This window comes from Callospermophilus lateralis, chromosome 10, assembly GCF_048772815.1.
Source record: "Callospermophilus lateralis isolate mCalLat2 chromosome 10, mCalLat2.hap1, whole genome shotgun sequence".
NCBI classification, from domain to species: Eukaryota; Metazoa; Chordata; class Mammalia; order Rodentia; family Sciuridae; genus Callospermophilus; species Callospermophilus lateralis.
The window spans coordinates 66,614,544-66,640,518 of NC_135314.1; positions in this window are offsets into that span (position 1 = coordinate 66,614,544).

A 25,975-nucleotide genomic window follows, 5' to 3' on the forward strand; every position below is an offset into this window, starting at 1 on the left:
TTAAGATTCTCACAACCCAATCATTTCTCCTCTGAATCTTCTTGCATTGTCCCACATTTGAATCTTTGGGGGACACTTCACATTCAAATATTAACACCCTTTGAGTCAGCTCAAGCCCAGGGAACAAAGGGATTTCTCTAAGGGCTTTGCAACTCTGGACCAGATGACCTCCTGATGAAGGGGCTCTATGAGACCCAACAGAACATAAAGCCGAGCAGTTCACAAGCTGTAAAAAGGAGGGTCATTGGAGACGGAGATGTCCCTAATGCTCCCAAGGGAAGCCACATGGTTAATAAGACCCTAACTCATCGTAACAGATGGCACTAAAGGAACTAAGAGGCTGCTTTCAAGTTCCCAACAGTGATCCCCTGAGGAAACTCAGCTGAGTCTTAACAATAGGACAGTTTGACCAGCTTGGTTTTAAACACCTACCAAAACAAGTTATAACCAAGCATAGTCATTCCTGGGCATTTACAGGAAAAGAAAATAGTTCCTTTAATGTAACTTAAGGTGTACACTTTTGTTAGCCCCACCAAAAGTAAGACTGGAAGTTCCAAAAGGGGTATTCTTAACAGGAGAGCCTGATAACTATCAAAAGGGACTATCAGAATCAGAAGGGTTTTTTTCCTTCTTCTTCTTGTTTTTTTTTTTTTTTGTTTGTTTTAAATGAATTTAAGGCCTACAAATCTTCCTAATCTCCTACATAGGAAGGCTTAATCTATGTTTGCTAGTATGATTATCTATCCCTAAGAAACAGAAATAAAGGAATTTCTACTAAACAGAGGTTATGCCAATAATAAAAAAGGTCTTTTACAAAAGTCAGATGACATTAGATATCTTAACTATATCATATGGGGGCATCTGTGACATTATAAAAACTAAGTGTTGTGTTTACATTTCTGATAACTGGCAACACTGCTTCCTCCCTGCTCGAAGCAGGCAGACCAGTCATTGTCCATTTTCCCTCACTGCAGTAAGGATTCTGTTCTCAGAGGGGAAATTGAGGTGGGGGGTGTGGTGGGCAAAAGGACAGTCAATGGAGGTAATGAATGATAGTATCAGGTAGGAAAAATGAGGGCTGGTTTGACAGAGAAAGAAATAAAATGCTAAAACCTCCATAACCCTTCCCCCTCCTCACCTGTTGCCAAGGTTACCTATCTCTAGGGAACTATTACTCCCAAGAAAGAGGAATAAGTGCACCTGGGACACTCTTTTCCTGCCTGTACCCCTGTAGGGCTCCTTTCCCACCTTTTGGCCTACCTTTGGTCACAGGCAAGATAAGAGGTGAAGGGGTCTTGAGAACAGAAGGGGGAGGACAACCCACTTCCTCAGGTACCAACTTGGACCCTCTCTTTTTCAGAGAAGCCTCTGTTCCTCTCTCTGTTCTATCCTTTAATTAAAAGTGTTTGCTCTTGCCTCAGTGTTTCTCTGGTGTTCAAACTTCAACACCTGGTAAATGGACTCAATCCTGATTCTCAACACTAGTATCAGATTCATGAATCAGTCATCTGAATGTTCCACGAAGAGTAACAACAGTGCCAGCTTTGCTCGGGACTCTACCCCAGCCGTTAGGCTAGACTAGATGTGTGACCTATACTGACTGAGAAAACAAGTAAAGTAAGCCTTCTCAATGAGGAAAGCTTTCTGATTATGACTTTATATCCACTGCTTCACCATGAATATGTACAACCATTTTCTTACACTCCTTCTCTAATTCCTCTGAAGGTTACAGTCCCTAAGGGAGAAGGGTCTCCTTAGGAGGCAGGACATGTTCTTGGAAGCGAAATTTCTACCATACCTTGAGTTCTTGTTGGGACTTGATAACGTTGTTTGGCAAGGGTAGGATTGATAGTGGAACTAAGTTTAAATGCTCCCCTACCCACCTTTCACACTTCTGCAGTTACAGGTCTGTGCATCCCCTACCTTATTATGACCAGTGGATTTTTCTTTTCCTCTGACTTTACGATAGCTTATCTGGAAAGACACAGATAAAGTGAGAAAAAAAAGGAGACAGAGAAAAATTAGAGTCAGAGTGAGAAAAATTTTAAGCAAGCAATAATGTATTCCCAAACCTTTATTCTAGCATGTTTGACTATGTGGACTATATGTATGCATTCCAGAAAATGCCTTCAAATCTTGTGCCTGTGCTTGATCAGGCTGTAGTTTTTGTTAGAAATGCTAAATGTGTAAAGCAGGACTTGCACTCCTCCAGTCTACTCAATAACTAGTATTGAGAGTATTAGTTTAGATTTGAAAAGTCTCAAGTTGGTGTTGAGCTTTGAGAATATCCTGTTTGAATAGTTTCAGAATGGTAAAATCTATTATATTTAATTTTTATTTTTCCAAAGGTTATTCATTTCTAAAGTTATACCTAAATTCTCCACCTGCCTTTAGTCTTAAGGATCCTGAATAAGTAAGTATAAGAAAACCCACGTTTGAAGAATGTTATGAAGTCTGGTTATGAAATAATATGGTCCTGGGGCTATTTAGACATTAAGTTTCCTCAGCTGGAGATGAATAGACCTTTACATCCACCTTCTGACATATAATAGACAGAAGAATGATGAGAATGGTAAGCAATTTTCTTTGAATTATAGGGTTAAAAACTAATTGAGGAAATTTTACAAAAGAACCTTGGTTCCTTTAAATGTGCCTTATTGCAATTTTAATATTTTATGATTACATTTTAACTTTTATTTCATAAATTAAAGATTAACAGTCATGCCTAAACTGGAATATATTTTATCCACTTACAAAACGCATTGACTAACACTAATTAAATTTGCTTAATCAAGCTTAACAATGCTACATGCTGTTACTCATCAGAAAGTAAGTACCATACACATTTCCCAAAGTGCTCAAGCTGGAATACCAAAGGATTTTTTTTCTATTGGGGTATCCAAGGGTTCAGCCATCTGTTATTTAGTATAATTTTTAATAAAAAAGTTATTATTCATTTTTACTGCTAATCATTTGCTTTATAAACAAAACACATTTTATGATTATTGTTATTTTTACCCAACTACAGGCAAGGAGACACAAAAGAAAATGGTTTGTATTCAATTGTACCATGTTAATGTTTACAAACGGTTTAGCTTCAGCAGCAGAAAGACACAGGTATTGTGAAGTAATACCTAATATCAAATTATACATAGTAGCAGTTAATCACACTGCCCTAATGCTTTCAACATAGTGAGTTTTTTTTTTTAAACCACGGAAACAGGAAAATCTGATCACCTTTACACCCTGAAGGACAGGACAGTGGCTATGTCATACTTTATCATGTTTTGCTTTTGTTCATAGCTAATCTCATTTTGACTATTTTAACCCAGACCCTGCAGATATACAATAAATCATACCTGATAGAGCAAGACTAAAACCTGTTGATGGAATTGCCTTCAAGCTGCACTGAGCACAGAAAAAAACCCAAGGATTGAGATAGGGTCAACTTCAGAATAGAGAGAGGTGAATGAAGTTCTGTGCAAAGAGAAATTGTACATTAAATATACTTAGTGGGAAATTGCCGTGCAGTGTCTCCAGTGATAAGGTCCAGTATCTTATTGTGAAGCAAATACCTCCAGGGTGACATTTTCAGATGGTAGCCAGGAAGGTTCATAGTACTGGCAAAGACAAAAATGGTAATTCAAACTCAAGCATCAAATGGTTAGAAAAGGTGATAATAATACTATCTAATAGTTATTGAGCATTAAAAATATACTAGACACTGTTATGTGCCTAATATATATCATCTTAACTTCATATTGACACTCTGATTTGGCCCCTTTCATAAAGATTTTTCATAAAAGGACAGTGACTGAGAGGACTTAAGTAGCATCTCCAAGGTCATGTGGAATTAAGATTTATAGTCTCTCAGTCTGAGCCTGGGCTCTCATTCATGTTGATATTCAAGAGAGTTAACAAGGAAAGCAAGCCACCAGCCAACATTTTCTATGCTTATTGGAGGGAAGCAGCACATTCCAAAGAAGATGATTACCAATTGTACTTCTGGAAAGTGCAAAATTTAAGACTAATTTTAACAAAAAGATTCATTTAGCAAGTGTAATCCAGAAATCATGGGAGAGATAGGATGACCTGCAATAAACCAATGTGCTAATTTCAATCTGTCTTGCCAAGGCCATAGGACCTGAGTTCCCAGTTTTTTGAGGGCAGCATTTATTTGGAAGAAAATGAATTTTCCAAATGTTCAAGGGATAAAGTTAATTTTGAAATACTGGTTGGCATCTTTTACTTCTTGCATGTGCTGGGGAGGAGCTGGGCGTATTTGCAGAGGCATGAGCTATGCAGCTTTCCCAAGAAGCACACATGCAACAAGGGTAGTATATGAGCACCAAGTCACCGTGAGACTCAGCAGAGTAGTCCCAGCACTCCAAAGGAAGGGAATGTAGGAGGAGCCAGGACCATTTCTTTGGTTTCTTAGTGAGTAGGAACCCGTGGACATTCCTTAGAGTTTATGGTGTATGTAAGAAATTTGGAAGACATATTGGAATGTGAGTTTAATGATGCTCAACATAGTTTTTAGTTATCTTACATAGAGTTTTAAAAATACAAAGATGCTTTCTAAACTTATCCCATAAAGAAAGTGGGGGAAATTTCTCTAACTGATAGTCAAGATTTGGTACCTGGGATGATAATCTCCATATATGTTGCTGTTATCTATAAAGCTACTTTATTAAATTTTCTTTCTGTGGGAAGATGCTGCAAACAAAAACAGAACATAGTAATGAGGGGAGCAAGGCCGAGAGAGGAGAGCTCCCAAGCTCCTTCTCTCTCCCTGCGTCTCTTTCTTTTTTCTTTTTTCCAGCATTGGGAATTGAACCCAGGCCCTGTACATGTTAGGCAAGTTAGGAGATACCTCCCTAACCCCCAAGTTCCTCCTTTTATGTGTTGTTATTATAGGGGAGATATCAAAATGCATATCACTCTTCCCCTGACTTTAAGAACCTGATAATCAGCTAGGGAGGCCAGAGGCGAATAGGTTCCAAAATAAAACAAGTGTAGCATATAGATGTGAATTGTTCCTAGACCTTAGGGAAACTTTCCTTCCGTCTTTTAGCTTTTGGGAACAGATAGAGCTGCACAGAATGGGTCAGTCTTTGTACAGCAGTTCATGTTTAGGGCTATTAATAGTCATTGTTTGCTTGATTGTGGTTAATCCATAGGAAATTAGTGTTCTCAGAAAAAGTTAGCATTCTGTGTTCTGGATCTGCTTTTCAACTAGTTGAGCATCTAGAAAGCTCTAGTATTAGAGACAACTCCTCATCCTCTGCCTTCCCTTAGTGAACCTGCTGGAAACTTCCTCTCCTATCCATCTAGTTGATGTCCCTGGAGGGAGTTTAGGAAACCCCTTTCCACCCTTTAAATCAACATAGTGTGATGGCCAAGAACTTGAACTCAAGAGCCAGTCTGGATTTAAATTTAGTCTCGACCAATTCTTACCTGTGTTTGATGAGGGGAAATAACTTCTCTGTGCTTCAGTGTTTTGGACCATGAAATAAGGACATTGATTTCTCCTAAGATTGCTGTAAACATTAAGTGAGATAATGCATAAAACAAACCAGAAAAAGATATGGAAACATCCCATAAACTTATCTGTTAAGAGTTATTATAAATATTATAGGGTATGTTGCTACATTACATGAAAGCTGGTAAGTTAAAATGTACATAGAACTTAAGTAGCAATTCCGGGGATTTTGTAGGATTCTTTCTGGCATGTATAGAGCATCCTCTGGAACTAATCCCAGACTTTTTTCTTTCCCAGCAAACCCAATATTAATTGATGTTGCTATACAGACAGGACATATTAATTTTCTCCTGTGTTTACTTACATAGTTCATTGGACATTAATAGTAAGGAAAACACATCTTGTCTTTTCATGCAGAACAAACATAGACCAAATAGTTATGAAGAGGAGAAAAAAAAAACCCTCAAAACTCTTCAATGTTTTTTCTTTAAAGGAACAGCTACTAGAATTTAAAAGGCTTGTTCTTCTTAGCTATGCATACTAAAGCCATAAAGACATGTAAAAATGCAAACTTCCTCTCCCCCCCACCAAAACGCCAACTTTTAGTTCTTTTTTTTTTTTTAAAGAGAGAGAGAGAGAGAGAGAGAGAGAGAGAGAGAGAGAGAATCTTTTTTTGGTAGATGGACACAACATAATGCCTTTATTTTTATGTGGTGCTGAGAATCAACCCGGGTCGCACCTGTGCTTGGCGAGCGTTCTACCGCTGAGCCACAATCCCAGCCCCAACTTTTAGTTCTTTAGAAAGTGATATTGTTCTCAGACAAGCAAGATTTCCAAAAAAAAAGAAAAGGCAATGTTATAGAAGTGATAAGTTGATTAGCCCTGCTGTCATTAACACTTATCATGTCATCAGTATTGACTTTCTTTAGAGCACCTGGAGGTGATCGCAATTCTAATTACATAAATAGCCTTAACTATGTATTTTAGAATGTGCTTATGCCCATATGTATTTGAACCCTTTGGAGTAGTTTGGGACAAATTGTAATGCAAAATTCAGACTTCTGAGGCTCCAAGAAACTAAGCTTGATGTGGGAATAAAACTAAGTTCCACAGGATGAGTATCAGTGCACACATTTTATGACTCTGCCTTTTATCAAATGATGGCTTTTGTGCATGGCCACCTTTCAAGTTGTGACGTAAGGCATGCTGGAGACCATTGCAAAGAGACTTGCCCATTGTCCAGCCTTCCCTGAAGACTGTGCCCTGGGAACTCCCAGTCTACTTTTACCTGCATCCAGGAGGTCTTAGATTCTAGGCCCACATATTTTGTATCCCCATCCTGGTTTACTCCTTTGATCTTGCTTAATCTGAACTTGTGACTGACACTATCTTTATCACATTCCACTGGTGTTGGAGCCTTTTACATGTTCTGTTGGCATTTGTTCTTTCTACGACCCTGAGTCCCTCTGAGTCATCTCCCAGAATTTTGTGACATGTTTATTGAGATTAATAGCCAATAGGGAGCCTGAGGCCCAGGGTATTTTTCATGGTTTCTTATGGAGTCACCTCCATTCAAATTGGCTGTGAGTTATAATATACATTTTGGTAGCTTCCCCATCTTAAGACAAAACAGAGATATGAAACTGAAGCATCATAGATAAATTGATTGAATAATATTAAATAGGATAATGCAGGTAAAATAAATAGAACACAGCCAGGGTCATGAAAAAATATTTGAGAGATTATATTAGGTTTTGGAATTGCATACTTGGTTGTTTTCTGCTGAAATGGCATAGTAGATTTGTGGAATGGCAAATATATATGAGAGCAACTGACTTAGGTTTGTCCCAACAGATGAACTGTTCTTTAATTCCTTTTAGAGAATATTAAATCACACCATGTAGTCTGCTCTCTACTTCACCTTCCTGTGAAGTCAGTCCTCAATTGTCCTTGTAGGCTTTCATGTGTTTGCTTTTGTCTCACTGAAGTCAGTCCAAAAGACAGAGAAACTTACTTGCCTCTTTTTATTCTAGAGCATACTTCTCAAACTTGAATGTGCGTATGAATCATCTTGAGGCCTTGTTAAAATGCAGATTCAGATTCAATAGATCATTGGTAGGAGAGCCTGAGTTTATGCATCTCTAACAAGTTTCCCTCAACCCCAGCATGCTGCTAATGTGTGGCTATCACTTTGAATAGAAAGATTCTAGAAGATTTTAAACTAGTGTGACTTATCTTGGGAAATTAAAATGAAAGCATGTATCCTTGGGCATCTAATCTTTACTTTAGGGAGTAGGAGTAACAGTCAGTACTTAAATGTCTCCTATAAAGAAAGAGAATATTATTCTTCGTATTTCTTTGTAGTTGAGTTTCAAATACTTCTAAGAGAGGCTCTGTTGTATACTCTTAAGTTCAAAGCCAGATATATTTCTTCAGCATCATTTAGCATTTAGCATTATTTCAGGATATAAATGATGACCAAGGTTAACATTACTCTTCATATTGACTTTGAGGAGAGAACAGAATGAGCCCTTGGATAGTGAGCCATGCCTAATGTCACAGGAATACGTCACATGTAAACTCCAGTGGTTCTGTCTTATTAACTCAGTTGAAGGCTGATAAACTACCTTTCATGGGTAGTTCTAAGCAGAAGCATAACCAGATTGTATAAGGGCCTAGGAAAACAACTAAAGATGATTTCCAGCAGATTCTCTATGGCATAATGTGTTTTGACAAGTATTTCTTTCATTGACTTAAAACACCAAAGATTAAAACAAAACAAAACAACAACAACAAAACAAACAAAAAAACCACAAAGGCTTAACCCTGTGCTCCTGGCCCCTTTTTTTTCTTAGTCCAAGTAAAACATCTGTTTGGTAGTAGGAATGTGGTTCAGTGGCAGAGTGCTATGCCTAGCATGCATAAGGCCTTGGGGTTTGATCCCTAGCACACAAACAAACAAACAAACAATAAGTTTGTAATTTATATATTGTGGAATATTAATGCAACCTACAGCCCATTTTTTGCTAAATATAAAAAAATTCAAATACAGTGATTGTTAATGGTCACATGGAAGGATAAGATATTTACAAATATTGAAGTTCCTCTAAGCATGTCTGTTCTAGTCAACCTTGAAAATGGAAACTCTGTCAGCTTCTGTCAACGTGTGAAGCTGCATACCTAGGAATGTAGGAGTGAGAATTAGGAGTTAAACTTCCCTCAATTCCTTTCCCTACCTGAAATATCTTCACCTCTTCCACTTTCACACCCAGCTCAGGCAAACAGGCAGTCCAAATCTGCAGTCATTTGTGATTTGACAGCACAGAAGTAAAAATCCATAACAGCCATGTAGTCAGCACAGGAGCTGATATTGTGTTTCTGCTGACCATCAAAAGTTTCCTTACGTGATTCTGATGCTAATGCATGTTCAGTACATATAGAAAAAGACAGGAGTCTATTTGGAAATCTGCTAGTGATGCAGAAAAATGAAGAGAGATTAAGAGGCCAACTATCATTCCTCTCCTTATCTCAAGGTGAGGCAGGAATGTCTCTGTCAGACACAGAGATCACAGAAGGGAATATATTTGTCTTTTGATCTTTGATCTCACAGAACAAAAACTATGCCCCCCCCTCCCCAACAGCTTCTGGCAAGATAAGGAGATAAACCTGTCAGTGTTGGAGGTGGGGCTGGGACCTAGAATAAAGGATGTCCTTTATTTTGCCTCCCCATAAGGAAATGTTATTTCTTCTTGTGTGTGTTTAAAATTTTCTTAGTTTTGCATAAATTGTCACCAAAGCTCATGTGAAAAGTAGGCATTAGTAGACACTGGATGATATATGTGTAATGAATTAGGATTCATTTCTTCTGAATGAATAATTAAATTTTATACCACGTTTCCAGAAATGTGCCTTCACAATTGAGGACAGTGCTTAAAAGATTATGGTTCCTACAATGCAATGTCCCTACTTTTCTCCCCAAAATGACCATGATTGTCAGAGAAAACTTCTATAATATAATAGTGCTAGAGGTCACCATCTCTATTTACCTGGTGACATCTTCCCAGATCCTTTTGGCTATTCTTATGCAGCGAGAAATGTTCTTGTGGTTGAGATGAAAGGCTCTATCCTCTAGCAGGCTAGGAGAGCAAGGGATTTGGAGCAATTTGAAGAAAGGAGAGAGAAATCATTGTCTTTCCCTTTACAAAATGGGAGCTAAGAATTTTCTCATAGGATAATGGAAAAAACCTAAAGTGAACAACCAAAAAGGTCAAATAGTGTTTCTTATTGATTTCTTGATTTATTATTTTATCTATTAATTCATTTATTCCCTCCTCCTTCCAGGAAATGTTTATTAAATGCTCATTTTATTGTCAAATATTATGTTAGAGATACAGAGAAAAGTAAGACATCAGTATTACTTAAGGAGCGCACACATTAACAAATAATGATGCAATAGATTGTTATATGTGTACTATATGGAGGTAGCTACAGGGTGCACAAAAGAGAGCAGAAAATGATGCTGCTTCTGCATATGAACTTGTAAAGAACAGTGGGTTATGAAAGGCATAATATAGGCCATCATGTGAGTTTTGGTTCTAGAAGAACAGGTAGACATATGCATTGAAAAAATTAATAATTCATATTCTGTGATCCAGAAAATTTACTTCTAGATACTTAGGATAAATACTATAAGAAAATTACCAGGCATATATAAGGATGTTACTGAAATAATGCATTAGAACAAAAAAATGCTGTTTTCAAATGTTAAGCATTGAGAAAGTAAATTATGGTGCATCTACATTATAGAGTGTTAATGCAGCTATTGAAAATCATGTTTAGAAGAAGAGGAAATTTGTTCACTATATTGTCGAGTGAAAAAGTTTATTCATAAGTTTGTATATTTTGATTTTAAGTGTGTGTACATTTATATAAATATATAAAGAAACATATAATTAGAAGATACACTCCAAAAAGCTAGGTCTGTTATTCTTTGAATGTTAGGATTATGGATACTTTTCATAGTCATTCTTTGTGCTTCCCTTTATCTATCTATCTATCTATCTATCTATCTATCTATTTTTTATTTTCTTTTGTTCTTTCGTTTTATTTTGGTACCAGGGAATGAACTCAGGAAACTTCAACCACTGAGCCACATCCCCAGCTCTATTTTGTATTTTATTTAGAGACAGGGCCTCACTGAATTGCTCAGCACATCGATTTTGCTGAAGCTGGCTTTGAACTCATGATCCTCCTGCCTCCCTCAGCCTCCAGAGCCACTGGGATTGCAGGTGTGTGCCACCACACCCAGCTCTTTCTCTCCTTTTTTAATGAATGATTTTGTAACCCCCCCGCCAAATTGCTAAGGAACCAAAATAATTTTGCTAATACATAAAACCCTTTGGGATTATGGTCAATTGCCTGGGATTCATGTTCTCTGATGCTGTGATGTGATTATTTGAATTTAAGCAATTTATGAATTTAGCGGGCCTCAGCTTCATTATCTATCAAATGAGGTTTTTCTTCTTAAATGCAACTCTTCCTGATTCATTATTTCTTTTGTATAATCTACTTATGCTCACACACTAGGTAGATTAGTTCAAAGGCAAAGAAGAATTCATAGATGTTTCAATATATTAAATCAATTAATTCTTACCTCTTGCTACAGGCATTATGTCACCTCCAAAAGAAAACAGCAGGAGTGTGCCTGCATAAGTACCTGTGGCCAAACTCAGTGGCCTTTTGGAAAGATGTTTCCCTAAAGAGTTGTGGTTGGTGGTTCCCAAATACATTCATGGTCTGGAACCTGTGAATGTTAGCCTATACAGCAAAAAAGGACTTTGCATATGTGTCTAGGTTAAGGATCATAAGATGTGGTGATTATCTTGTATTTTCCAGTCAGGCATTGAATATAATCACAAATATTCTTAAAAGATAGAGGCAGAGGGAAATTTTATTATAGAGACAGGGATGTGGTGGAAACAGAGAGAGGGGTCATAAGCCGAGAGATGCAGCTCTCGAAGCTGGAAAAGGCAAAGAAAAAGATTTACCTATTGATGCTGTGGAAGGAACAGGACCCTGCTGACATCTTGACGTTCGCCAAATGAGACTGATTTCACACTTTTTGGCCTCTAGGACTAAAAGAGAATAAATTTTTGTTTTATGCCACCAAATTTGTGATACTTTATTACAGCAAGAATTGGAAACTGATACAAAAAGTTTTCATATATTGATAACGTATCCCGCTATCCCATGGCAGATTTTGGACTCTAAAATTCTTCCCATCTTAATTTTTTATACCGAAGTTGCAAATCTGTAATAACTAGTGCTCATTCTTCTATTCTTTTCATTCTTCATTCATTTCTCTAAGGAAGGCCTAGTCAGACTTTAACTCTTTCAGTTCTTTGAAACTTTAGAATTTAATAAATACAGACTACACAGGCAGGCAGAAAGCAATGAAAAGCACTAAACTGAGAATGTAGTCTTCTATTATAAGATGCAGTAGTACAGTCAAAGTGAAGAGATTGGATCACATAGCTCCTATGACTTTTTCAGGTATATTTTTTAATGGAGGGTCTAACAATAATCTCTTTTAAATGCTATGCTTTTGAGGATCACTTCTCAGCAGAGATTGGAATGTCACAATCTCTCATACCATTTTTTTGAGAAAATTATAATCTGAACAACTATTTAGGTAGCTTCTGATCAATGAATACATTGTTTTAAAATTAATGATCTCCATTCTTTTTAAAAATTTTGTCAGTTTTATGATTTAATACTCTAAAAACAATGTAATGCTGGAAGCTTGGTCTTCACAGATGCTGGGGATAGTGTCACAAACACTATCCCTAATATTACAGGATTGGGACATCATCATCTCTTACAATTCTTCATCTCTCATTATGCTTGCCTCCTATTTTGATTTCCTCCATTCCTTTTTAAAGGCTGATATGTCTATGCAATCAAATAGCATGGACATATTTGATTTAATTTCCCTCTCCAATTATATTTGTGCATTTGGTAGGTTTGTAGTAAGTTGTTCTTTTTGCTCTTTAAAATGTTGCAAGATATAAAAAGTATTTTCACAAATGCCTACTACCACATGGGCATGCCTTTTCCATGGATACGTAATGCAGAGCTATTAAATACATAGAGATCTGCAAGGCTCCTGGAAACCAACAACCTATTTAGCATAAAGCTCCTCTGTTTAAATAGATCTCTGTTCTTGGCTTTTCCTTTCCTCCCTACCTTCTTTCCTGAGTCTTTCTCTGTCCTTTCTTTTCCTTTTTGCTACTTGCTATGACCAAGCCATGCACATGGCAATAGATTACGTTGATGTTCTTTATGAAAGGAAACCTTAAGTGGAGTATTCCTTTTTGGTGTTTCCCTCAATTGCTGCCTGATTCTGACCCTACAGAGACACTGCAGAACTTGTTGCCCTACACGATGATGACAATTTTTACTTGGAAATTTAGAGTCAGAGCTAATTAATGCTGCTGATGGCTGAAAGCACTTCTCCTCTCATGCAATTATGCTGAACTTGGTCCATGTGGTGGCTGATTGAAGCTGGGAGGCTGTTTTTTAAAAAAGAAAAGCAACAGCAACAAAAACCTTGACTCATTAAAACATTTTCAACCAGAAATTTAATAAAAAAAAAAGATGCCTTAACTTCTCATTAAACATTGATATGCTATTCCCTCAGGCTTGGGGTTTTACTCTATTCTTTATAAATCTCTGCTGAAACAGCTTCTAACATGTATTTGATGCAATTGGGGATTGCTGTGTAAAGGGACATTTTGGAGAGTTAGACTTCTAAGGGGCATTTTTCTTTCCTGAATGAAATATGTAAGAGAAAAAAAAAACATTTAAATCTCTTTGTGTTGCTGAGACCCTCAGAAGCCTGGTCCAGTGATTCTTAGTGGTTGGGGAAGTAGCACATAAAACCCCACCACATTTAGTAAAGACAGAGGATTGCAGGAAATAGTACCTCTAAACTCCCAAAGTTTAGAGTTTCTAGATGAAATCCTCATCAGCTATTTAAAATACCCCTGGGAAACTGCTCAGATTAGCTCCTGCAACCTTTGCCATAGTGGTCTAAGAATCTGTCCAGTTCATGACCACTTTTTAAAATCAAAGCTGGCCTTTGGGGTCAAGGGCACAGTGAGCTCTCTTGGTGAATAACTCCTCAAGGCCAGGGCAGCAGTTTGCTCATTTCAAAGTCCTGCAGTCCAGAGTTCCATTTTGTTTGCTGTGACCCTTGAACAGAGCATCTGTGTCTTGCCCCTATTTCCTCCTCAGTTTTTTCACAGTCAGGCTTGTCAGTGAAGTGTTCAGCTAAGACATGGGTTTTTCTCCTTGCATGAGCCAAGCAAGACTCCACAGAGTTTGAGGTGACTTGGAGGCTAAAGTGCCAATTTTGGCAGCTGTCAGTTCTTGCTAAGGGCTTTCCCTTTGGTACTGTCCTCCATCCTAATTCCCCACAGTCCTTGGCCACAGAGATGAAGAGAACCCTGAAAGGCCACTTGGCCCAGGTTCGTGTATTCAGGAGGGTCACAGCCTAACGCGGCTGGGTCCCTCAAGAGCACACCTTGAGGAGCAGCTGTGACTCAGGGTAACTTTCGGCAGCACCACACATAACTGAATAATACTGCAAAGGAAGTCACATTTATCCTGGATAAAGACCTCGTGAGACCCTCTCCTGTCTTCTCATTGCCCTTTACTCTGGCGTCCTCTGGATAATTGGGGCAAGTTATCTTAGCTGTGCATTCTTTTCTTCCCATCCCTGGGGCTCTAATTTTTAAATGATAATGTGCGTCAAAATCACCTGGAGTGATTATAAAGAAATTCAGGATGAAGGCTACCTTAAAGAGGTATATGTGGAGGGATAAAATGCAGGAAAAAGAATCAATTTGGAAATGGGAAAGAGCAGGCACAGACACATTTCACAACCAAGATAAATAAATGCAAAATAAGCAAATAAAAATGTTTGATATCAGTAGCCATTATAGAAATGCAAATTAAAATCACAGCAAGATACTACTATGCCCTATCAGAATGAACAAGATGGAAAATAATAATACCAAATGCTGGCAAGGATGTGGAGAAATGCCACCATTTATACACTGTCAGTGGGAATGTAAAAGGGTCTATAACCTTCCCTAGGGCATTGTTTGGCAGTTTCTTTCAAAACTAAAAATGAACTTAATTATAAGACCTAGCAATCTTGCTTGATCATTTACCCTAAAGAAAGGAAGACTTATTTTCACACAGAAATTGGTACACAAATGTTTCTAGCCACTTTATTCATAATAATCCTAAATTAGAAAATACCCAAATGCCTTTCAATGGGTCTGTGATTAAACAAACTGTGGCACATTCATATAATATATTATTCAACAATAAACGGAAACAAGCTTTCCCTACACAAAACGTGAATTGAACTCATGGAAATTATGCTGAGTTAAAAATGTCAATTTCACCAGTTGTACTCCTATAATCCCAACAACTCAGGAGGCTGAGGCAGGAGGATTGCAAGTTTCAGGCTGGCCTCAGCAACTTAGTGAAACCCTGGCTAAAACAATAAAAGTACTGGAGATGGGGACAGAGCTCAGTGTGTAGCACCCCTTGTTTCAATCTCCAATACCAAACAAACCAAACAAACCAATTTCAATCAGATAAATACTTGTTGGCTCCATTTATGTAATATTTGCGAAGTATCGAAAGTACAGAATGGGGCACATGCTTGTGATATTGAGGGTCTAGGAACAGAGGGAAAGGGGAAGGGTGGGTCTGTGAAGGGATAACATGAGGGAGCCTTGTGATGCTGGGGAGAGATGCCCTGTTGTGCTGGTGGTTAAGCAAAGCTGCAGAGGTGATGAAGCTGCACAGAGCTGTATGCATGCACAAAAACACACACAGACACAGTGCATGCAGGACTGGTGAAAATAATCAGAAAAGATGATGGCATTATTTCCAGAACAGATTTATCTTATGTTTTAAGTTACCTCAGAAGAGGGGGCGATGCTCTGTGGATTGTACCAATGTTTATTTATTTGTTTTGATATTGAATTATGATTGTGTAAGATACTAACTTTACATAGGATGGGGAATGGAACATGAGATTTGTCTGCACATTTCTTGGTAATCTCTTAGAATCTATCATTATTTTTAAGTGGAAAAAAAAGAAGGCTTTTAGGGCCAGTTAAGATTCAAGAGAATGGTATTTATAAGAGTGAGAATACCACTCTTCTTACTTAGAATTACTGGCAGGGGGCATTCTCTTTGGAAACTAATTAACCGACATCCCCAGCAAGTTCATCTCTAACTCCCTTTGACAGACAGAATTGTGAGTTAAATAAGTGCTCCCACTCTGTGCTGCTGAGACCTAGGGGTTGCTCATTGTTCAGCATTAATGTGGCTCTAATACAGGTAGGATCTATTTTCATTTCAAAATGTATTTGTGTTGTCTCAAACACTCAATGAAAACAAAAATAATAACTTACACGTATCTGTATCTGCCGTTATTTGTGATGGTATGCCTGGAATATGATGATACTCAAGAAATATTGATTGCTTGTGGATATTGATAATAACTAAGTTCAAGGTGATTTTGAAGAAAATATTCTCAAATACTTTATCTCAGGTGACATCGGTAGTGTCAAAAATCTTTAATTGAGAGATAGCAATAAATCTTGCTCATGAAGCTTTGGACCACTGACCCCCTTCTGAGGTAACTTAATGCATAAGATAAATCTGTTCTGGAAATAATGCCATCATCTTTTTTGATTAATTGATGTGCTTTGTCAATATTTTTCAAAAAAGAGAATATTTAAACTATAATACTTTTATTTCTCTCTTGGCAGTAAATATTCAGTGATATCCGACTTTATATATTTTTATCTAGAAACCCCTCACCCACTTATGCAATATATTTTTAGCAACAACTCTTTAGTAAGGTTTAAATGAATTAATGATAATAATGTTAAAACATACAACACTTTGTTTCTTATTAAATAAAATTTTCTATAGTTACTAGTTTTAAATACAACTTATACATAGAAAAGAACATAAATCAAAATGTATATCTAAAGATATGAAAAGTTAGTTTATAAATTAAACCTTTTCTCTCAGGGGAAATTAAAATGTTGCAGTCACAGCATAAATGTCTCTTGGTCTTCTGTCTAGTCATTATTTACCTATCTTTAAATGAATCACTTTCTTCTATTCTAAACACCAACAATTAGATTTGCATGGTTTTGAACTTTATATAAATAGAATCCTGCAACATGTACTCTTTTTTGATCAGTTTTTTTTTTGTGTGTGAGATTCATCCATGTGCTTGTGCATAGCCAATGCATTTGTTTTCATTATTGTGTAGCATTCCTCAGATGACTATACCACCATTTATTTATGTTTTCTACTTCTTGTATACATTGTGGTTTTTTCCAGTTTGGGACAACCATGAAAGTGCTGATAGGAACATTCACATTCAGGCCTTTGGTAAATATATTCATGAATTTCTGAGGGATATGTACCAAAGTGTGCAATAATGAGGTCAAAAGAATACATTTAGCATTCATAGGCATGGCCAAACAATTTTTCCAATTTGTTCTCCTAATGGCAGTGTATCAGTTCACTATAACCCAGAAGATTCAGGCTGACCCTTGATGTTAATCTGTTTAACTGAAATCGTTCTGATTAATGTGTCCCAGTGGTATCTCACTGGATATTAAGCATGACTTTTATAAATAAAACTAAAAACTTATCATATCCTAATAACGATTTAGGTATTTTCTTTGAACATGTTTGGCACTCAGCAGAGAACAATCTGGATCCCATTTCCATGAGTATCCCCCCAGCTCTTGGGTGCAGCTGCTTCTAGCTCTGATACCTACAACTCAACCATTTGAGATGACTGTCCTCTGGCTCTTGCAGTTTGCTTACCTAGATTGTTCTTTAATGTCTCACAGATTTTGAACTCTAGATTGTTTGCCAAATAAAAAGATTTAGGAACTGTTTCCTTTTTCCTAATTCTACGAAACAGTTTGTGTAATATTTTTGTTTCTAACTGAAGAAAATTCATATAAAATTACTGTATTTTTAACTTTAATCATAACTTTTCCCATTTTGCCATGCCATTGATGATCCTAATTCTTAAATTACAGTTTCTGTATCCCTAAAGAGATGTGTGTGTGCCTAAGAGTTATGCAAAACCACAGTGTAAACAAACTCATCATATGCTCTAAGACTCCAATCTACATACAGATTAATAATATTATTTTCATAATAAAACAAATATGAATGTATCATGGAATAGGAAGCAAAATCCACGACTTTCTAAGATAAAATTTCTATCACTTCTGCCTATATTTCTGGTCCTCTCTTGATTGTGCCTATCCTCTCCTACTCTAAGGGTACTTGGGATAGGAAGTTGGGAGAGCAATGGAATGGTATGTTTTCCATACCAACACAATGATATAATGATGGAGTTGGAAAAATTTATGTTTGGGAATTAAAATACATGTAAGTTTAAATCTTAGGCCTGTGGTCATTTTTTAACTAAATTATCTTGAGCAAATTATTAATTATTAAGTTAAAATGCAAGTATAGTAATTATACATAGAAGTTACTTGTGATGAGTTTCACTAAAGCTTTGCGCAAATAGCAAACCTTTATTTATGGAGCCTTTGTAAAGAATGAAAATGATAAGTGGAGAAGGAACCAGGAGAATATGCATCTAGAATTTTGGTCAAGGTGAGTATTGCAAGGTGGAGTTGGAGGTGCAGGGCAAAGCAAGTCATGAATTTTGAGTGCAAGTCTTCTTTTTGTTGCCGAGCACTGTTATATATGCGTTGACCTGCTGGTTCTTGACTTTTGGTATAGGTGAATGTTCTAGTCCACATTAATTTCTCTTTTCCTTGAATTTCAGCTGAATTTAGCTCTTGAATAAGCATTTTCTTATTTCTATTTCGAAATATAATCTTGTGCCCATAAGAGATTGGAAACTTCTCCAGGAAGAAGACATCTCCTTAAAATCTAATATGATATAGTCACATATAAGAGATTTAAAATACCTTGTTGATTGTGAAATATTGGCAAACTATGAGGCTAATTGAAATGCAATATAAACACTTAATTATCCTACTGATGATGAGTATTTGCTTCAATGGTCAACAATGTATTCAAAGAAAACTGTGGCTTTTCTAATAAGATGTAGCTGCATTTTTTTCCTTTGATGGGATACAAGAACTATGCCTGTTCAGTTTGGGTGTGTGTGTGTGCATATTCCCCTTGCTTTTCCACCAATTCACTAGTGTCCATTGTCATAGGTACATGAAAAGACCTTGTCACCAAATATTGATGATAAATAAGTCAACTAGCTGTTATAGTACTAGAAAATTGTTATTTTTAGTTAAATTATGCTGAGTGAGTTTATGCTCTGTGTATTCTGAATGGAATGTTTGATCTGATCTATGATCATTAGCAGGAAGTGACTATTGTAAGTGAAACAGTCTCCTTGCATTTCACAGACGCAGGGCTGGCCAATAGGTAGACCTGATGTCTATGATAAAATATCTCCTTTTCTTTTCTGCTACAGTTTCTAAAATTCTGTAAGTCTGGGATAATAGTGTGTACCTTTAAAAAATTCTCCATTCTAATTCAATTAACCTATTCAAATAAGGAAAACATTAATAAATTAGGATCTTGATTATTAATTTATGAATTGGAATAGTATATTTTGGAAACCAGTGGTTTGGTTTGCTTAGGGATTAAGACAGTGGTCTGGTTAGTTCTGTATGGAATTTAACAGTCAAGAAAGATTTCATGTGAAGGCTGAAACCAAGAACCTTGGGACATTTTGAAACACAATAAAGGAATATAAAGACAGAAAGAAAAACCTAAAATGCCATAGAAGTCTTAAGATTTTGTCTCCTTCACTATTTTCTCTTAAGTTTAAATATGTCCATTGCTTAGTATCTACATTTTCCTAAGAGCTTTTAAATCTAGAAATGGAACAAGAAATTCTAAATATTGCATTAGCGGGAATCACCAGTTAAGTGTCTGTAGAGGCTAGAAAGGTCACATAGAAGAGTGATCACAGGGTGAGGAGGGAACAGTGGTAAACTGGAGAGTGCAGACCCAGTAAAATATTTTTCCATGAACTAAATTCACAAGAACCAAGCAGTTCACAATGCCTGATTTCAATATTTATTGTCTCATTGGCATGGATGAATACTTAAAATAGAATAACCACATATTTTTTTTTCTCAGTTGAAGGGAAAATTTCACAAGTCATCCTACTCTTTAAAAATCAATATTTACAACATTGGAGGATAGATCAGGAAGCAGTAAATGGCTGCTTTTGTTGACTGACTGCCTAAGCCAACTTAGAGAACTTTTGTTCAGAGTTTCCCACAGACATCTCAAGCATGGTTTTGATCAGACAACTCATTAAAAGCATAATATTCCCTAGTAAAGAAGAGAAAATATTATTTTAGAGACTAGTATATTTGAAAGTAGTAGGTGTGCCAGGTTTTGAAAGACAGTCATATTTTGTGTTCTATGAGCCTGCATTTGCATTCTGACTAGAAATACCTTTGATGTTACCTTTATTCTCTTGCTGGCATATGCAATCCTGTCAAAGTCCTTTTCTTTTTCCCCTGTAAGCAATCTAAAGCAGACTCATGGATATCTGAGAGTTATGAGTGTTTAATAGCACAATGCAAAGCCCAGCAGAGATTTTCAATGGGAAAAGTGTTCCACTGCAAATAGTTGGCTCGGGTATTGTTTATGCTCTTCCCTATTTACCCTTCCACCATGACATCCATTCAAAAGATTCCTCAAATAGAGAGGCAATCACAATTGGAAATCTCTCTAAATTCTAAGCTGTATCTTTCTTTTAAATTTTAAACAAGAATTAGTTTTTCTAAGATATTATTTTAATATTACCATTGAATTAATTGCAAACATTCCCTTCACAAAACTTTTCTTACAGTGAAAGTTTGCATAGACACTACAGTGGGTTAATATTACCAATAAAGAGTCATTCTTAAATTTTAATATTACATATAAAAAGAACTTTCCTATTAATTCTTTGCAATTAATAAAAAATCACCACAATTTTTAAATTGTGGTTGTACTTTAGTTAATAAAATTACTTTAGTCTAAATTAAACCAACCAATTCATATTAATTTATCTCTTCTTTGAACTTCAGCTGAATTTAACTGCTAAATAAGCAGCTAAATTGTGAATTGTGTTGTTGAGTTAACCAGTTGGCTTAAGAGCATCATAAACTAGTTTTCAATGGAAGATGGCCTGGATTGAATTGTCAACACTGTATTTTGATTTTACGTCATAATTTTTTTTATATACAGGTTTAATTTGGTTTTAACTGTTAATAGAGTCCAAGAAAATTTTTGGCCAAACTGAAAGCATGTGAGCAATATATCATCTTCTGATGACTTTGAAGTTACCTTACCACGCTGGGTAAGTGGATTTTCTTTGATACTATTGAATATGCCAAGTTGTAGTACAATTTGATGCAGTGATTTTTTTTTCATGAAATCTCATGGTTTTGCCAAATATGAAAGTATGGTGCTATTAAATTTCTCCGGATCTCAAGTTAACTTAATATTGAGACTTATAATTTTGGCACTAAAAAAAAAAAAACCCAGATGGGATGTAGAGTCTCAAAAAGTTTAACATTTTATGACCTTCTGTAGTTAAAAAAGAATTTGATCTAGAAGCCAGAATCTGTGGGCTCTAGCCTTGGCTCTGGCACTAACCAGCTGTAAAATATTGGACAAGTTCATTGTCTTCTATGAACTAGAATTTGCTTTAAAAAAAAATGAAGAAGTTAGCCTGAATCATCTCACCTGTGCCTTCCAATCTAGTCTTATGCTAAACAAATGATCTACGTTTCCATTAGATACATCACCCACTAGCCAAGTCCACAGGGATAAAGTAATTTTTCTGTTCCTTGATTTTATTAATAATAAAATTGAGTATAATAATTTCACAATATGAGGGATAAATAAGCCAATTCATGTGCAGAGTTTGGCATATAATTAATGTTCAGTAAGGGTTGCTGTTCTTGTGAGTCCAAGTCTAGCTAACTGAATATAAATAGTGGCTGTCTAATATTAATTCAATTTACAATGGTTTGACTTTACCATACTGTGAAAGTGATGGGCATTCAGTACAACCCATATTTTGAATTTCGAAACTTGATCTTTTCCTGGGCTACAGATACATGGAATTGTATTCTCTGGTGATGTTGGTCAGCAGCAGTGAACCACAGCTCTTGGTCAGCCACATGGTCACCCAGGCAAACAACTGGTACTCTATGGTGTACTGTTGCTACCTATTTGGTAAATTAAGCGTGTTAATTGCATTTTTGGCTTACAATATTTTAAAATTACAATGGGTTTATGATGGCATAACCCCCATCATAAGTTGAGCAGCATATGTACTGAATTTGAGTCAAATCATTTGTAATTGGAACCTGTACTCTCCATTGACCATGTAACCTTAATTGAGAGACATTGCACTCATTTCAACTTCCCCCATTTACAATTTGGAAAAAAAATTAATTGTAAACCTGAAGAAATCTAAGCCTTAGGCAATCTGTGTGCTGTTCTAGCAAGAAAATGGTGTTATCATTGCTATTTTTATCTTCTTAAGCCCATTTCTTTCAGGGTTCTGTTATAGTGAAATCATGTTTTTCATTGCAAAGGCTGGGAGTGGGGGCTGAAAGCATTAATTAAAGCATAGATCTTGAAGGTTTTGTACCAAATATGGTGGTGCTTATAACTTCAGTCTGAAATCAACATTGCCTTTATTATAAATCAAAAATTTGTCTTTGTTTATAGTTGGACAGCCCAACCATGCATTAAAAATGATAGAGACATGTTTTATGGCTCTTGGGAGGATACTCCAAGGTTCTTCTTCAATTTCTGATTCAGAGGTAGTTCCCTCTAAGGATTTCTGTTGAATATATAGAACAAAAAGGTGAAGAAAGCACCGAAAACAGCAAGTTGCAGGTAAAATCAAGTAATACAGAAAAATTTATAGCAAAAAATTATAATCCCCTATTACATCCATCTCTATTTTCCAGCTCTACTCCTCAGAAGCAACCACCTCTTACCATCTAGGGGTTGTCTACATAACTCCATAAACCATACTACTATAATTACTGCTCAATATACAGACCTTAGAAATTGTCTTTAAATTTGCCTCCTAATATATGAAATTCAAATTTTCTCATTTACCCATTACTCTCTTTATTTGTTGCATATGTGTGTTTTGGTTTCCATTCCTTCACTTTAACTTCTTTTTAAAAATTTTCCCCCAACATTTTTGTTATTGATGCATTATATTTGTGCATACTATTGATATTTATTGTTACATATTAGTACATGCACATAATATATCATATAACCACATCATAATATACCATATAACCACATAATATGGCCAATATCCCTTCCAAGCACCTCCTCCCTCCATTCCTACCTCTCATCCCTGAGAACCCTTTCCGCTATTAATTTCCCTTTGAATTTCATGAAATTCATCCCTACTTTTGTTCTCTTTTTTATTCTCTAAGTTCAGCATATGAGGAAAAACAATAACCTTAACCTTCTGAGTTTGACTTATTGCACTTAACATAATGATCATTTCCACCTATTTTTTTTGCAAATGACATAATTTCATTTTTTATGGCTGAATAAAACTCCATTGTGTGTGTGTGTATATATATATGCATATATACACATACATATATATACACACACATATACATATGAATGGATAAAGAAAATGTGGTATGTGTATACACACACGCACACACACACACACACACACACACACACATACCACATTTTCTTTATCCATTCATCCATTTATGAACACCTAGGCTGGCCTCATAATTTAACTATAATTAATTGTTCTGCTATAAACATGGTATGTATATATCACTATGGTATGATGACTTAATTCTTTAGGATAAATACCAAGGAATGTTATAGTTGGTTCATATGGTGGCTCCATGCTTAAACTTTTAAGGAACTTCCATACTGATTTCCTTAGTAGTTGTAATAAATTCACAGTCTCACCAACAGTATAAGATGTTCCTTTTTCTTCACATCCTCTTCAGCATTTATTATTATTTGTATTCTTGATGACTGCCATTCTGACTGATGTGAGATGAAATCTCAGTGTAGTTTTTAATTGCATTTCCCTGATTGCTAATGATATTGAACATTTTTTCATATATTTCTTTGCCATTTATATTTCTTTTTTTGGGGAAGTGCTGTTTAACTCAGTTGCTTATTTATTAATTGGATTATTTGATTTTTTTGATGTAGAGCTTTTGTATTGCTCATATAATCTAGATACTAATCTTCTGTCAGAAGAGTAGCTAGTAAAAATATTCTCTCATTCTGTAGGTTCCTTCTTCACATTCCTAATTGTTTCCTTTGCTGTGTAGAAGCTTTTGAATTTGAGGCAGTCCAATTTATTAATTCCTGGCAATGTGTCCTGAGATTTAGGGATTCTATTGATAAAGTCATTGCCTGTGCTTATATATTGGAGTGTCAACCCTACATTTTCTTCTAGGAGTTACATAGTTTCTTGTCTAATTCCTGGGTCTTTGATCCAGTTTTGAGTTGATTTTTGTGCAGAATGAGTGATAAGGGTTTAGTTTCATTCATCTATGTATTGATAACCCAGTTTTCCCAGCACAGTTTGTTAAAAATGCCAAGTTTTCTCCAATGTATGTTTTTTTGCCACATTTTTCAGAGTCAGATGACTGTAGATGTGTGGGTTTGACTCTGGGTCTTATTCTGTACCTTTTGTCTATGAATCTGTTTCTGTGGTAGTACTATGTAGTTTTTGTTACTATAACTCTATAGTATAATTTAAAGTTAAAGTTAGGTATTGTGGTGCCTCTAGCACTGCCTTTTTGGCTTAGAATTCCTTTGGTCATTATGGATTTTTTTATTCTTTCAAATGAATTTTAGGATTTTTTTCTCTCTTCACTTTAACTTCTGATTGAAAGATTAAAATATTTATTTCTTATTCTCTCAATCATTTAAACAATTTAATTCTTCATCCTGGAAGATTGATAAGGACATATTTTCTCTATTTGTTCCAATCATTTCTACATGAAAACATATAGTCATGTACACAAGGTCAAGTTTGATGAATTCTTTAATTTGTCCCTAGACAGATTTTTTAAAGCTGAAAAAGAAAAAAAATGTGCTTCCATCATTATGAGAGGTAAGCATTGTTCACTGCATAACCAAGTGGTTTATTATGATTGTATTTCCTTTTCTCCAGTTTTAAGAGAACAATCCTTGGGGCCTACAAAATATACTGGTCAAGTTCAAGTTTATCATTTTGATGCATAATTTATCATTAATTCAAACTCTGGCTTCTGTTTTATAGTTTGCCTTTTATTTGGATCTTTTATTTACTTTTCTTGTATCATTGTATTGCTTTTCCTTCCTGGAGTTCTGATTGCCTTATTTGGTTATTTTCTTTTTTGTCTTTGTATTTACAGAATTTTTCAAAGTGTCTTCATAAATATTAGAAGGTCATTATCCTCTAGGTCAAAGATGCCAGGTGCAGTGGTGCAAGCCTGTAATCCCAGCAGCTCAGGAGGCTGAGACAGAAGGATCTCGAGTTCAAAGCCAGCCTTAGCAACAGTGAGGCGCCAAGCAACTTGGTGAGACCCTGTCTCTAAATAAAATGAAAATAAGGGCTGGGGATATGGCTCATTGACTGAGTGCCCCGGAGTTCAATCTCTTGTACCATCTTCCCAGGCCCCCCACCTCCGAAAAAAAAAAATACAGTGGCAATCTCTCAAGTGACTGCATTTATATGGCAGTATGAAAAACTGGTGCTTCATGGCTCTGGGATCTGAATTCTGTAGAAAGCCAGGGGGCAGGTCTTTAAAAAGGGTGTATGAGCAGTGCTTGATTTCTGGACTTCTCCTTGTATCTTGTTGCCAAGACAACAAAACACTACCTTAATTTCTGTGGATGCCATCGCCACTCTGACCATCAAAAATGTTTTTATAACTCTGAGCCACTTGTTTTTGAGAGGTTGGAGACGAAAATGAATTCCAGGAGACACTCTTGTGAATTTTTTGATGTCAAATTCAAGGTGCTTAGAAAGTGCTTTTAGTTCACAGTGTAGTTTTGTCAATATTTTTGTCTCTTGAGACTTCTGAACTCTGCTTGGAACACAACCTTTGGAAGCATATTTACCTCTGATCTCAGAGGTGTTTGAGTCATCTTAGGTCTTTCTAAAATGTCTAATTGAATGATCTCTGAGAAGGCGGTGATGAATGAAGTAAAGATTACAGCTGGCCGATGCATAATTACCACTTGATTTGAGGGACATTTAAACATATTTAAAGCTGCCAGATGGTACGTGGTTCGGACTGATACGTTGTGGGATCATTGAAGATAGAAACACTGGCTGTTTACTGC